General features: G+C 43.6%; 1 long non-coding RNA gene across 15 annotated transcripts in view; it reads left to right on the top strand.

Moving 5' to 3' along the window:
* LOC103793675 (uncharacterized) overlaps nt 1-13,756 on the top strand; it is a 33,339-nt gene that overhangs the window by 2,676 nt on the left and 16,907 nt on the right. For 13 of the 15 annotated variants that reach the window (XR_008482047.2, XR_008482051.2, XR_013518794.1 and 10 more), the window contains 2 exons: nt 4,092-4,194; nt 6,273-7,573. This is a non-coding gene — a long non-coding RNA (uncharacterized LOC103793675). Of the gene's footprint in view, nt 1-114; nt 2,174-4,091; nt 4,195-6,272; nt 7,574-13,756 lie in introns of those variants that run through there. The other 2 variants (XR_013518796.1, XR_008482049.2) reach the window with 2 other exon arrangements.

Here is a 13,756-nt window from a genome sequence, read left to right as displayed (position 1 = left end):
GGAGGCCAGGGAAGTGGGGATGGAAGCCAGACTTCAGCAGGCTGGGGAGGCAGTCTTTTGGGTGGAGTTGGGTTGGGTGGGGGTGGTAAGGAGGTGGGAGATGGCAAGTGTCTCTATTCTTTTTTTTTTTTTTTTTTGAGACGGAGTTTCGCTCTTGTTACCCAGGCTGGAGTGCAATGGTGAGATCTCGGCTCACCGCAACCTCCGCCTCCTGGGTTCGGGCAATTCTCCTGCCTCAGCCTCCTGAGTAGCTGGGATTACAGGCACACGCCACCATGGCCAGCTAATTTTTTGTATTTTTAGTAGAGACAGGGTTCCACCACGTTGACCAGGATGGTCTTGATTTCTTGACCTCGTGATCCACCCACCTCGGCCTCCCAAAGTGCTGGGATTACAAGCGTGAGCCACCGCGCCCGGCCCGAGTGTCTCTGTGCGTAAAAGTTTGTCTGAGACAGGAAGGAGAGCAAGTGCTGAGCTCACGTTTTGTAACTACACCGTTTTCTAAGAATTTAAAAGAACATTTGTTGCTCCCCTTCCCCCTCAAAATAAGGCATGTTCCTTGTAGGAAAGGTAGAAAAATACGTGTAAGAAGAAGAAAAAAAACTGCCGTAACTCCCTCCATTAGAAACATACCCTGTTGAACCTGGAATTTCCTTCCAGACTTCTGGCTTTGTGTTTTAGTAGAAATGGTCTAACTCATTACTTGCAACATATGTTTCACTTAACAGTTCATGAATATCTTTCTCTTGTGTATGCTACTCTTCTTCCAAAACAGCCTTTCAACTTTTATTGACCTATCTGGGATCTCCTGTCTGGGATTCAAATGGTTCAAAAATCTGACAGGTGCAAAGGTGCATTCAGGGGAAGGTTGCCCCTTTTGTTTTCTGCCTGGGAGCCCACTCAGTTCCGCCCCCTGGAGGCAACGGATGCTCCTTCACAAGCAGCAAATTTAGTAGTTGGATCATATTCTGTTGCATAAATGTCTCAATATTTATTTAGTTTTTAAGACACAGTCTCCCTCTCCAATATTTATTAAAATAGCTTTCCATCTTGAATATTTGGATGTTACTGTTTTATTTTGCTCTTATACATAAGGCTATGATGAATGGCCTTCTAGCTAGGTCTTTGTACACATACTTCATTTTGTTAGAATACATTTTTAGAAGCAGAATTTCTGGGTCAGAAGGTAGGACAAATTAAAAAAAAATCCAATCTCAGATTTTTACCTCCAAAAAAATCTGTATTGATTGGCATTCCCCCAGCAATGCATGAGAATGTCTGTATCCCCACCTGTGTTATTAAAACTCACTTCCTCAAACGGTGCCAACTTAGTGGGTAAAAGTGCATGTGAGGCCCCTGACGCTGACTGTGAACTGCACTTTTAAAGGGTGCAAGTAGCACCTTGGGGGAAAAATAGGAGACTAGGTGGTGGCTCCAGGGACAGCAGCTCTGAGTCCCTGGGGAGGGCTGACCTGTGAGAGCAGCAGAGGGCAATCTAGTGTGGCTTGAGGTGGCGGCATCACCAGTGGCCCAAGCCTGGGGACAGAATTCTTCACTTTTCAGAAACCCCCAAGTGGAAGCGGGAGGATCCCAGGCCATGAGAAGCATGAAGGCCACAAAATAATCACAGCCTGAGGTCCAGGGACAATTGGTTCGCAGGCAGGATTTTTGATTTTCCCCCTGAAAGAGACTGTGATGTTCTTTTTCTGGCAAGTTAATGGTGTACTAAAAGGGGTCCTTGGAATAGGGTTGGGGGTGCTGGTGGTGAACACTCTTGGGTGATGGAAATGCCCCTCTCTCTAGAGTGTGCCCTGTGCACAGGTTTGGGGTACAGCCGGTGTCCTTGTGTCCTCTGGTGCTGGGCTCTGCGGTTCCTGCTTGGGGAAGGGAGAATAAAGACTGCTTTCATGTACCCAGCTGAGAGTGGGGCAAGGGACAGCAAGGGCTCCCTTATTCATGAACCCCCAGATCTCAGAAAGTTTGCACTGAAGGGTGAACCCGGACATTGAGAAGAGCTGGATATTCCCTCGACATTCACCTACCCTTCAGGTTTCTCTAAACAATCCCTGCTTTTACCACGTCTGCGTCAAGGGGCAACTCCATCCACCTCTAAGAAAAGAAAAGAAAAAAAAGCATTTAACACAAAGCAAAACATGAAAGGATTTTTTGATGGGTCAGTGTTGTGGCTATGACTTGGAATTTTTCACTAGATTAAAAAAAATCATGGAAATAAAATATGAAAAACGACATTAGCCCATATCATGTTGAAAACAATGTGAATGCTTTTATGGCACTAGGAGAGATGGGCAATCTTATTCACTCTTAGAGGGAATGCAAATAACTCTGCACTGTCTGAAACTCCAGTTTCTCAATGTATCTCAGAAGCCTTAAATGTGTGCATTTTCTTTGATCTAGCAATTCTGCTTCTAGGAATCTTTCCCAAGAAAATAATTAGGTTAAAACTTAACTGTAAGGCTCTGCTACACACGAAGTCTTTCATGCATTGTGAGGGGACCGTGATCGAAAAGTAGAGCAAATTATTCCATCATGGCAGATTTGTTGAGTAATTTGTAGTCGTTCAATTTATTAAATTAGACAAGTAAAATAAGTTCTGTAGCAGTCTATAGAATAAAATCTCTTCTCTTTGAGCAACATTCGATAGATGTATAACTATTTTACATTAATGGATATAAACCTAGAAGGATACATATCACAATACCAACACCCAACTTTTTGTGTGTGGTATTAATACTCTCTGCTCCTAATCCTACAAAGCAATCCTGATTGTAAGGATTATAAGCTCAACTATTAGCTTCACTGAGTGGCCCTTGGTGAGCACCACAGACAAAACTATTTTCTAGCCAAGGATGTTTCTGGTCCTAAGCCCAACACAGTTGTTTATTGCCATTTTTTTACCTTCTTCACAGCACCTATCAATGTATGTAAATGTATTCATTCATTTGTTCACGTATTTCTGTTACCTGCCTGATCTGCTTTTAAGGTCAGCTCCATGAGGGCAGTGACTGTCTATCTTGTTTCTACTGTCCCCAAATATAGGACTCAGCACAGAGTAGATAGTGAGTAGATATTTGTTCGATTAAGTATGATTCTTACTGAATTGTAAGTTATTTATTAAGGATGTTAAACTTCTATCATCTACAGCAGAGGTTGGAAACTTTCTGTAATTGTCTACATTGTAAATTACTCAAGTACTTGCAATACACAGCTACTCAACACTGCCATTCTAGTGTGAAAGCAGAATAGATAATACACAAAGAAATGGCTGTGGCTGTGTTACAATAAAACTTTATACTAAAAACAGGAGGCGGCAGGAGTTGACCCTTGCTAACTCCTATTCTGCATTGCAAATATATTTCCATTATATTGTGGGCCATTTAATTTTTGCTTTTTATGTACAAAAATTTAAATTTTTATGTAGTCATTAGTATTCAACTTTTTCGATGGTTTTATTTAAAACTTTTCTTAGAACTCTCTCCCCATCCCAAAGAGTATAATTATGCTCTGGATTATTAAATGTACATGATTCAAATATGTTAAATTCTCATTCTTTGGCCTTTTATCCTGTGAGACACAAATTCCACATGTTTTATTTCCTGTGAAAATCATTGTATCTGTGCATAAAGCTTTTCCCACAACCATGTTCATCACAAGGCTAATAGGCACTTTTTATAATAATCTTAGTGTCTATTAATTAAGAATTAGATGTATTATCAATATAAATAAAAACAAATGATACAAACTAATGAAAATGATTTTAAATTGAATTAAATATTCACCAGAAAATGTGTCCACAGTATCCTAGGCAAACACAAACAGGCTATACGTAAACCTACAGTATGATCCACTTCATATTGGCACTTACTCGATGCTCAATAAATATTTGTTGAATGACTAAATGAGTGACTGAATGAGTGAGAGACTAGATAGAGGAAATAATTAGAATATTCTTTCTGACAAAATAGCAGCACACCTAAAATGCTGAATTCAAACAACCAAACAAAAAGTAAACAAACATTCTTTCTAAGCATAGAATGACTTACACTGAAATAAGGAATTATTTTCTGCCCCAGAAGCTGCATAAAAATGGGACTGCGTTGAAATAAGCATCTATGAGAGCTGACGTCTGCCCTGGCAGTGTCTGGTAACCTAGAATTTCCAGAACTGCATTAAGAGGTATGGGGCTGGGGGTGAATTTGCCACTTAGCCTGTGATTTTGGGAGGGAGGGGGACAACCACAAATCAAAAGAGGGTAAAAGGTGGAAAAACAGGCTGGGTGTGGTGGCTCACACCTGTAATCCCAGCACTTTGGGAGGCCGAGGCAGGCAGATCACGTGAGGTCAGGAGTTCGGAACCAGCCTCGTCAGTATGGTGAAACTCCATCTCTACTACAGATACAACAATTATCCTAGTGTGGTGGCAGGTGCCTGTAATCCCAGCTACTCAGGAGGCTGAGGCAGGAGCATCACTTGAACCTGAGAGGCAGAGATTGCAGTGAGCTGAGATTGTGCCACTGCAATCCAGCCTGGGAGACAGAGCGGGACTCTGCCTCAAAAAAAAAAAAAAAAAAAAACAAAACAAAACAAAAAACGGTGGGGGGAACAACCACAGAATGTAAGACAAAATAAAATGGTAGAAATGAACACGAATGTGTCACTATATGGACTGAATTCATCAGTAAAATAAACAAAGATTGTTAGTCTCAGTAAAAGAGAACCAGTAAATGCTGCAGTCCCTGTATGCCTGAAGCCTGAGAACTGGGTTAGGGAAGCGAGAGAGAGATGGGGGTGTCCTGAGGGCTACCCTGCTCTCCACTTTTTTGAATGTGATAAGAAATACATTTAAAAGGTGAAAGAAAATGTATAAGCTGTTTACTTTTTTTTTTTTTGCTTCAGATGACAGTAACAGAATCCCTAAATTTTAAAAACTAAAGAACAGGTGTTTTCACAAGTTAAAAGTTTTAAGTAATATATATATACCTACATATATATACACACACATACATATATACACACATATATATACATACTATATACACACACATACATATACACACATATATATACACATACATATATACACACATATATACATATACACACACATATATACACACATATATATACACACACATACATATACACACATATATACACACACATATATATACATACATATATATACACACATATATATACACACATATATATACCTACATATATATACACACACATATATACATACTATATACACACACATACATATACACACATATATACACACATACATATATACACACATATATACATACATATACACACACATATATATACACACATGCACACATATATACACACATACATATATACACACATATATATATATGCTTGCTATAATTCGCTTTTCAAAAATTGTTCATGGCTTTCATAAAAATTATAAATAATCATAAAAAGTTACTTGTGCATGTAAAGAACAAAGCAAAAAAACACAATGAATCCATTAATAGATTTTGTACTTAAACTCTTTATCATCACAAACAAACAAAAACAAAAACAAAAATCCTGAAAATCCTCAAAAGCCTAATTCTGAGTAAAACGAAACAAAGGATAGTGGCTTTTTCTAGAAAGTTTTTCTTCCAAGAAATGCATAGTTTTCTGAGAAAATAGTTTCATTGATTGTTACCAGAGATATTACAAATGACAAGGTGGAAACTGAGGTTTAATTCTAAGCTTGCTACTTAGCCTGTGGCTTTGGAACTGTCACTTTTTCTATCTGGGCCTCAGTTTCCTCAACTACGAGACAAGTTTGAACAGAATTTCAAGATCCCTTTCACGTACCAAACTGTGTCATTTGAGATCACGCAGTGCATTATTATAAACCCCCACTAAGCGGCAGTATTTGCATAGTCATCTCCTGCAAAAAGCAGACTTAGGCCTGCAAAATAGTACTCGTTTTCCCATCTCCGCTGGAGGACGACAGTGTAGCAGGTGGAGACCATACCCCTGCGTGAAGCACTGGGGCCTCTGTGCCAACCCACAGCTCCGCCAGGAGGTAACAGCCCCCCCGCAGCAGCCCCGAGAGCCCCGCGAGAAGCGGGACTTCTGATGTGAGCTTTGACGTGCCCGGGAGCCCCCGGAGTGTCTGCTTTTATCTCATTACTGAACGCGCTCTGGCTGCAGGTTGACATTGTTGGTGAGAATAGAGGATATTTTGTTTCATCTACTAACTCTTATTTTCTTCTCCTGTCCCTTTAGCGTGGACAGAGAAATCTGCACAACTCTTACCCCTGGACATGACGAGTTATCCTCATTAGTGGTTTGCAGAAAGATGTGGGGAAGAATGCTGTGTGCCAGCACCAGGAGCTGCTTGACAATCCAGTCAATGGGCGTCCATCCTCGGCCCGCGCTGTCAATTCAAGTGGTTCTGGAACTCCAGGGCACACCACGAACCAAACCCTAACTAAATCTCCAGGTAGACCAAGGATCCCGAGATGTGAGCGATTTTGATGTTCATGGCTGTGGCAAATAAAAAAAAAGTGATAACAGGCTTCCATTTGCTGAAGACAGCATTTAACCACACCCTCCCTAACCCAAACCTCCCACCTCTTCCTACGAAAAATATCGCTAAGGAGGCTGAGAAGCTGTCAAGCACCCTCTGGGCTTTGCCTCCCCCGTAGGGCTGCTAGTGACAGAGGCATTCGCCAAGACGACAGGTCATTGAATATTTATTGGTTCCCCTGCACTGGGAGGAGCCGCTGCAGAGTGGAAAGACCCATGAGACAGGTTTCTGCCCGTGAGGAGTTTTCAGCAACGAGGCAAACCCAGTATACAAATATTGTTAAATAAGCAGAGAGCATGCCAGGGACCCTAGAAGAGAAAAGACAGGGCTGTGGGCAGAGACCAGTGGTGACTGAGAAGGCACCCGTGGGCCTTCCTTGACGGGGGTGGCTTGGAAGGGAGGAGATCTGAAGGCAGGGCAGTGACAGGTGGTGGGCACAGAAAAACTGAGCACACTGGGATAGGATGAGTAGGGTAGGTTTGGTACAAAGGAAAGATGCAATGAGGCTGAAGCAAGAGCGAGAGTGGCCAGTAAAAGAAGGAAGACAGGGAAGGGAGGGAGGAGCTCCCTGCCCCAGCCAGCCCTGCCTGGGCATTCTTCTGGCTTTGCTCAGCTTATCCGAGCCCTGTATTCCAGTGTTACAAAGCATATGGGCAGATGGGCATTCTCCTGTACTATCTGTGGATGTGAAAATCATCTTACCATTTTTTCTGCATAGTTTGGCCCTGTGATCTCACAATCCCACATCAAGGAATTCCCCTTAGTGGATAAGCACCCAGATGTATATAGCAAAAGAAGGTTATAGAGAAAGCTGGGTTTTGTAGAATGATTTTATTTTATTTATTTGTTTTTGAGGCAGAATCTCGCTCTGTCACCCAAGCTGAAGTGCAGTGGTGTGAACATGGCTCATTGCAGCCTCCACCTCCCTGGATCAAACAATCCTTCTCCCTCAGCCTCCCATTGGAGCTGGTACCACAGGCGCACACCACGATGCCCAGTTAGTATTGTTATTATGTTTGTTGTAGAGATGAGAGTCTCACTTTGTTACCCAGGTTGGTCTCGAACTCCTGGGCTTAAGCAATCTTCCTTCCACAGCCTCCCAAAGTGGTGGGATTACAGATGTGAGCCACCGCACCCAGCCTGAACTATGTTTAATAGTTTAAAATTAGAAATAATCTGTATGTCCTTCAAAATCGTCTTTGGGAGCCATTTAATAAAAACGTAAAAATCCTCTTGTGATCGGGGTGTTTATGACATGTAGTTCAATGTGCAAGGCTACTTACAGATCAGCTGTATATAGTGATGCCTTCTCAAAGTTGTCCACGTGTAAGTGTGAGTGAGAATATATACCCATAGAGAGTTATCTGAAAGAATGCTCAACAGAATGTGTACAGATGTGCGTGATGTTATGACATATGATATGTGTGTCACAACGTGTATGATTTTGTGTATCATCTTAATTCTTGACCCCAAAGGTGCCATCTTTACAGAAACTCTTGGGTAGTGTTCTCAGGAGGAACAGAACCAATAGGATGTACATACATAAAAATTTCTCTCTCTTTCTAAATATGTTTCTATAGGTAGATAGATAGGGAGAGAGATCTATTTTAAGGCATTAGCTTACATGATTTTGCAGGTACAAGTCTAGAAATCTGCAGGATAGGCAGGCAGGCTGGAGACCCAGGGAAATGTTGCCATCCAAGCGCAAAAGCCATCTGCTGTGAGAATTCCTTCTTCCGGCAGAGAGGTCAGTCTTTAGTCTATTCAGGCCTTCAACTGCCTTGATGAGGCCCACCCACGTTTGGAGAGCAATCTGCTTCACTCAAAGTGCACCCGTTTAAATGCAAATCTCATCCCCAGACTCCTTCACAGAAACATCTAGAATCATGTTTGACCAAATAATCTGGGCACCATGGTCCAGCCAAGTAGACATGTAAATTTAGACATCACAAGCAGTGCCCCAGATGTTAGGACTGGTTGTTGGTCCCCTGAGACTTTCAGAAAAAGGAGGTGATGGGGGGTGTGTGATAGCTCTGGGCAGGCTGTAGGTTTTTGTTTTACTTGGCTGGCTAGAGAAAGTTGGAATTCTGTATAGAGTTACTGACTTGAAGAAGAATCTATAAAGAACAAAGAGACGTTTGATTTCTTTTCCTGCATTAGGCAAAATTCGAACTTTCATGCACAATGGCTGACCTGACCAAAAAAAAAAAAAAAACAACTTTGGGAGGCCAAGGCGGGCAGATCATGAGGTCAAGAGATCGAGACCATCCTGGCCAACATGTGGTCCCAGCTACTTGGGAGGCTGAGGTGGAAGAATTGCTTGAACCCAGGAGGCAGAGGTTGCGGTGAGCCAAGATTGCACCATTGTACTCCAGCCTGGCGATAGAACAAGACTCCGTCTTAAAGAACCCTTGAGTGATTTGTTCTGATGCCCCCAGTAGAGTGTACTTACTCACTTTCTTAGATACTCTTACATTTCTTTGTCCGTGACTCACACTTGTTAGAAGCAATGCTGGTTATTGGCGTCAAAGGTACAACCTGCAAAAAAGCAGCCTATGCTTAAATTATAATTTTCTGTTTTCTCAATATTTTCTTCACACTTCTCAGGCCTTGATGCAGGGAAGTCAAGACGCCACTGCTGGTTCAGGTGACATTGACTCAGTGTGGGTCGTTACAGTCAAATTGCTAAAATTTTCTCCACAGAGGAAGGTCCACAGCTCTCTCCTCCAGTGTGGCCAGTATCATTCCTCAGCCACATTCTAAAGGGGGCCAGGGAGTTTAGCCTCATCGCATGGCACCTGAGCACGTGGCAGCTGGAAGGCAGCCGGAGCTGGGTCGTCGTGGCTCTCCGAGGGGCTCTTCCTGCATGGGAGCCATAGTGTTAAGCCTCCCTCACACACTGACCAGGAGCCCCTTCCTCCTCTCCCCACTCGCCATCATGGACTGGAGATGTGTGTTGGCAAAAGTAAAGGCCCTGGAAGTAAAGGCCACCTGCCAGCTCAGCCTCAGTAAGTCCTTCCTTCAAGCCTTCCCATCGGAAGTCAGATTCCATTCCCAGGAGCAATTAGTCCTAACAACAAATGACAGAGGTTCTAAAAGTGCGATTCAAGTGAGATTTGCAGAAGAAATGATAAATAAACCCAGAAGTTACGAAACTACAGCAGCAGGATTGATTCATTTGTATTCGAAGCTAAAAGCTCGATGTAAGGGCTTGTGTTCCCTTTGGCACGAGTCTTCCTGTGCAATCATTCGCGCTTCCTGAACACCTTGGGATTTCCACGTGGAGGGGTGGGAGAAGGAATCTGTAATCTCTCTGCTTCAGGCTCTCTTTTTATTACTTCAGGAATCGTTTAGTCAGCTGGCCTCTGGGAGGGAACTTTCAGTCATTGCACCTTCTAATTAAGATTTCTTTTCAAAAACAGCAAACATAGGTTTGGTCCATTGGGTTTGCTTACCCTGGCCCAGCAGCCATGTCCTTATAAGAATTTCCAAGTTAAATGTTTAGCTTGGGTGTGTGCAAAAAAAGCTGAGACAGTCATCTGCTTTGCATCACCTGAGGTCAGCGGGCTCAAGAAAGGAGATAAATGCAATTTTAGAGTCCTTGATGGTCCACGATGTTCAGAAGGTTGCTGGGTACCATCTTTTCTGCCTCAAACACGTGCCTCTCTAAGCAAGTCTTTCAGTTGCTGACCACATCCATCCGCATTTGCAACTCTCTTCCCAGATTTATTTTTCTTATTTGTACCTGTCCTCAGCTGACACAGTTTGGATGTCTGTTCTATTTATCTTGTCCATTGTCTACCCCCAGCCCCCACTATAAAATCTCTTCACAAGACTAGGAATTTTTTGTTTGAATTGTTCACTGTCATAATCCAAGAGATGAAAGAATTTCAGTGCCTAGGACCTAGGTCTGCCCATTCTACTTTACATAATAAATCTCATATGATCCTATCTAATCAGAAACAATTCTCCAGCTTTGTATTATTTATGAGGTGTTAGAAAACACACACTTTCATCAACCTTGGAAAGGCTGGATGATCAGTCTTTATAAGAAGGGAGCATTTATTTAATAAGCACTGAGAAAGTACGCGGAGTGTTCAGGTGCTCTTCTAAGGGCTTTATAGAAATTAGTCCAATCAATACTTTGACCAGCACTATGAGGTAAGGACTACTGTTACCAGCCCATTTTACAGATGAGGAAGTGAGGCTGAGACGACAGCAGACTGCTCAGGGCCCCATAGCTGATAAGTGTCCAAGGCAGGATTCAGGCACAGGAAGTCTGGCTGGAGAATCTACCTTCACCAGCTGCCTTCCCTTGCTTGGGAAGGACTTGGCATGCTGCCTGGTGCTTAGTGAAGCCATCTCTTTTTTTTTTTTTTTCTTTTTTTGAGATGGAGTTTTTTCCCTCTTGTTACCCAAGCTGGAGTGCAATGGCGCGATCTCCGCTCACAGCAACCTCTGCCTCCTGGGTTCAGGCAATTCTCCTGCCTCAGCCTCCTGAGTAGCTGGGATTACAGGCACACACCACCATGCCCAGCTAATTTTTTTTGTATTAATAGAGATGGGGTTTCATCTTATTGACCAGGGTGGTCTCAATCTCTTGACTTCATGATCCACCCGCCTCAGCCTCCCAAAGTGCTGGGATTACAGGTGTGAGCCACCGCGCCCGGCTAGTGAAGCCATCTCTAGGCAAAGAGAAGATGGGAACAAGGGACAGTGAGCGTCCTGCCGTGTGGAAGCTCACTCTGTGATGGGGAGATAAGACACTTGTTCCCAAGCTGGCGGTGTCGTATATACAGTGCACTACGCGCTACAGGAGGTGAGAAGCACAGCCAGTTCTCCAGCTTCCCAGGACAACCACCCTAGTGCTTATCAATGAGGGCGTGAGGCATCCCATCCCACCCCGTCCAGGCCTCTGGGCAGAACCCACACTCTGCTTGTCAGGGCAGTGGGAATCGCAGGGTGTGGGGAGGGGGCAAGGCCCGTGTGGAACTTGAGGTTTACAGATTTCCAGAAGGGAACTCCTCAGTCAGACTTTTTGCTCTAAATGTGTCGGGGCTCTTGCTTGAATCTTCTAACCTCTAATGATCACGTCATTTGGGGTCTTCTGTCCACTGGGGACAAGTTGGCTTCTTGGAAGAGGGTAAATAAACAAGTCATCCATGGTTCTCATGGATGACCCTTCAAGCTTCTTCTCTGAGGTTTACTCTCATTTCACCAGGTAAAACCAAGTTACCAGGCCAAGCCTGATGCCAGCAGGTTAGGAAGTATTGTTCTCCCCAGGGATGGCTAAGGAGGGAGGGATGGTACACACTTTTGACAGTCATGTAGCCTACCAAAGCAGGGCCTATGTAACAGGGGCAGGAAATAGTTGGTTTGATGGAGGCATGTGATGTCTTGAAGGGAGGTCCTCTAGGATGTATAGAACGAGCAGCTTGGGGTCAGTTCTTGGACTATGGACTTCACAGGAAGGCATTGGAGCAATGGAGGGTTGTTGAGCAGGGGAGTGACATATTCACAGCTGTGCCTCTCAAGGGGCTGGACCTTTAGGTGCACTTTACAGTAGGCATGTAGGGGTAAGAAAATATAATTACTCCCACAGAAAGCAGTTCACTGAAAGCAACCTAAATCAGGATGCTTGGACACTAGTCTGCAGAGTGGCGCCAGTCTGGCTGCATGAGAATCACAGCAAACCCCGGCAGCTGTGCCTCCCATCGTCAACACCGCCACGCCTTACTGTCCCCACGCTGTCCCCCCCGGCAGCCACCACCGTCTTTTCTGCCTACTGCTCCCAGCTGTCACTCTCTCCCCTTTGTAGTCTCTCCTTCCCACAACAGCACAAGGTAAATGTATTTTTACTATGTAAATCCAAGCATGTCCCCACCCTGCTGAAACCTTCCCTCTACACACACACACACACACACACACACACACACACACACACGACAGTAGGCAGATTTTAAAGGAATTCTGGAGACAAAGGGAGTCTACATCACAGAAACTCAGTGATTACAGTTCAGCGTTGGATATTGCTGCTCCTCCTCTCTTCTAAGGCACTTTAGGATTTTGGAGGCCAACCCTGTACTGCTCTCATCCCCGCTTTCTTTCTTTCCCACTCCCACTCTCTCATCACTCTGTCTCCAGCCCTCGATGTAATTCCTCTTCTTCTTGGATTCAGAGAAGTTCAGCTATCTCTCTGGTTATCTGATTGGACTGTTACCCTCAGACACTCAAAATCCACTCCCAGGAAGAGTTCTGACACCACCTGTAGTGCTCAGCTCCCCACCTTCCCTTCGGTTTAGGTAGCTGTGCATCTCCCTCTTTCTTTGTCTTCTCTCGCCCAGCGGCGTGTTGGAGACAGCTCAGGAGAGCTGATTGTACTCGCTTCTTCCCAGGTCTACATTCAGTGACACAGTGTTTGCACCTTCAAATCAGCCATGGTGGGGTGGGTGTATTTACATCACAGGAAACTGCAAAGGCTACAAATCCAGGCTCTTTCCTTCCAGAGGCGGCTGTTAAACATTGATCAGCAATCACCGTATCTATCATCTATCTGATTGTCTGTTTAGTCATATGTGATCATTTCCAACAAAATGGAATCTTCACGCTGTTTTAAACCTAGTTCCTAGGTGAATAATCATTCATGTTATTTAATGTTTCTACTAAATTTCATTATGCGAGTGAGCACAGCACGGTCTATTCAGCCCATCTCTTGCCACTGGACATTTGTGTATTGCCAGCATTTTCACATGACAAACTACAATTAAGATATTTATAGCCGCCAGTGGGAGGGGGAGGTGGGGAGGGATAGCCTGGGGAGAAATGCCAAATGTGGGTGAAGGGGAGAAGAAAAGCAAAGCACACTGCCATGTGTGTACCTACGCAACTGTCTTGCATGCTCTGCTCATGTACCCCAAAACCTATAATCCAATAAAAAATTAAAAAAAAAATAATAAGGAACGGTGAATAAAGGAAATGAAAAAATAACTGAAGAAGGAAAAAAAAAAAAAGATATTTATAGACACTTCCTGAGCACATCTTTAATTATTTACTTAGAGTTAATGGTGACAATGCTGGGTCTCTCAGGATGTGCATATTTTTCGAGTTCTTGATCTACATTGTCAAGTTAAACTAGAAAGGCTGGAGCCATGTATATTTTCACAGGCAGCGTATAACCTGC

This window comes from Callithrix jacchus, chromosome 6, assembly GCF_049354715.1.
Source record: "Callithrix jacchus isolate 240 chromosome 6, calJac240_pri, whole genome shotgun sequence".
Taxonomy (NCBI): Eukaryota; Metazoa; Chordata; class Mammalia; order Primates; family Cebidae; genus Callithrix; species Callithrix jacchus.
The sequence above is the reverse complement of the archived record's forward strand: the minus strand, read 5'-3'. Positions and strand labels throughout refer to the sequence as shown.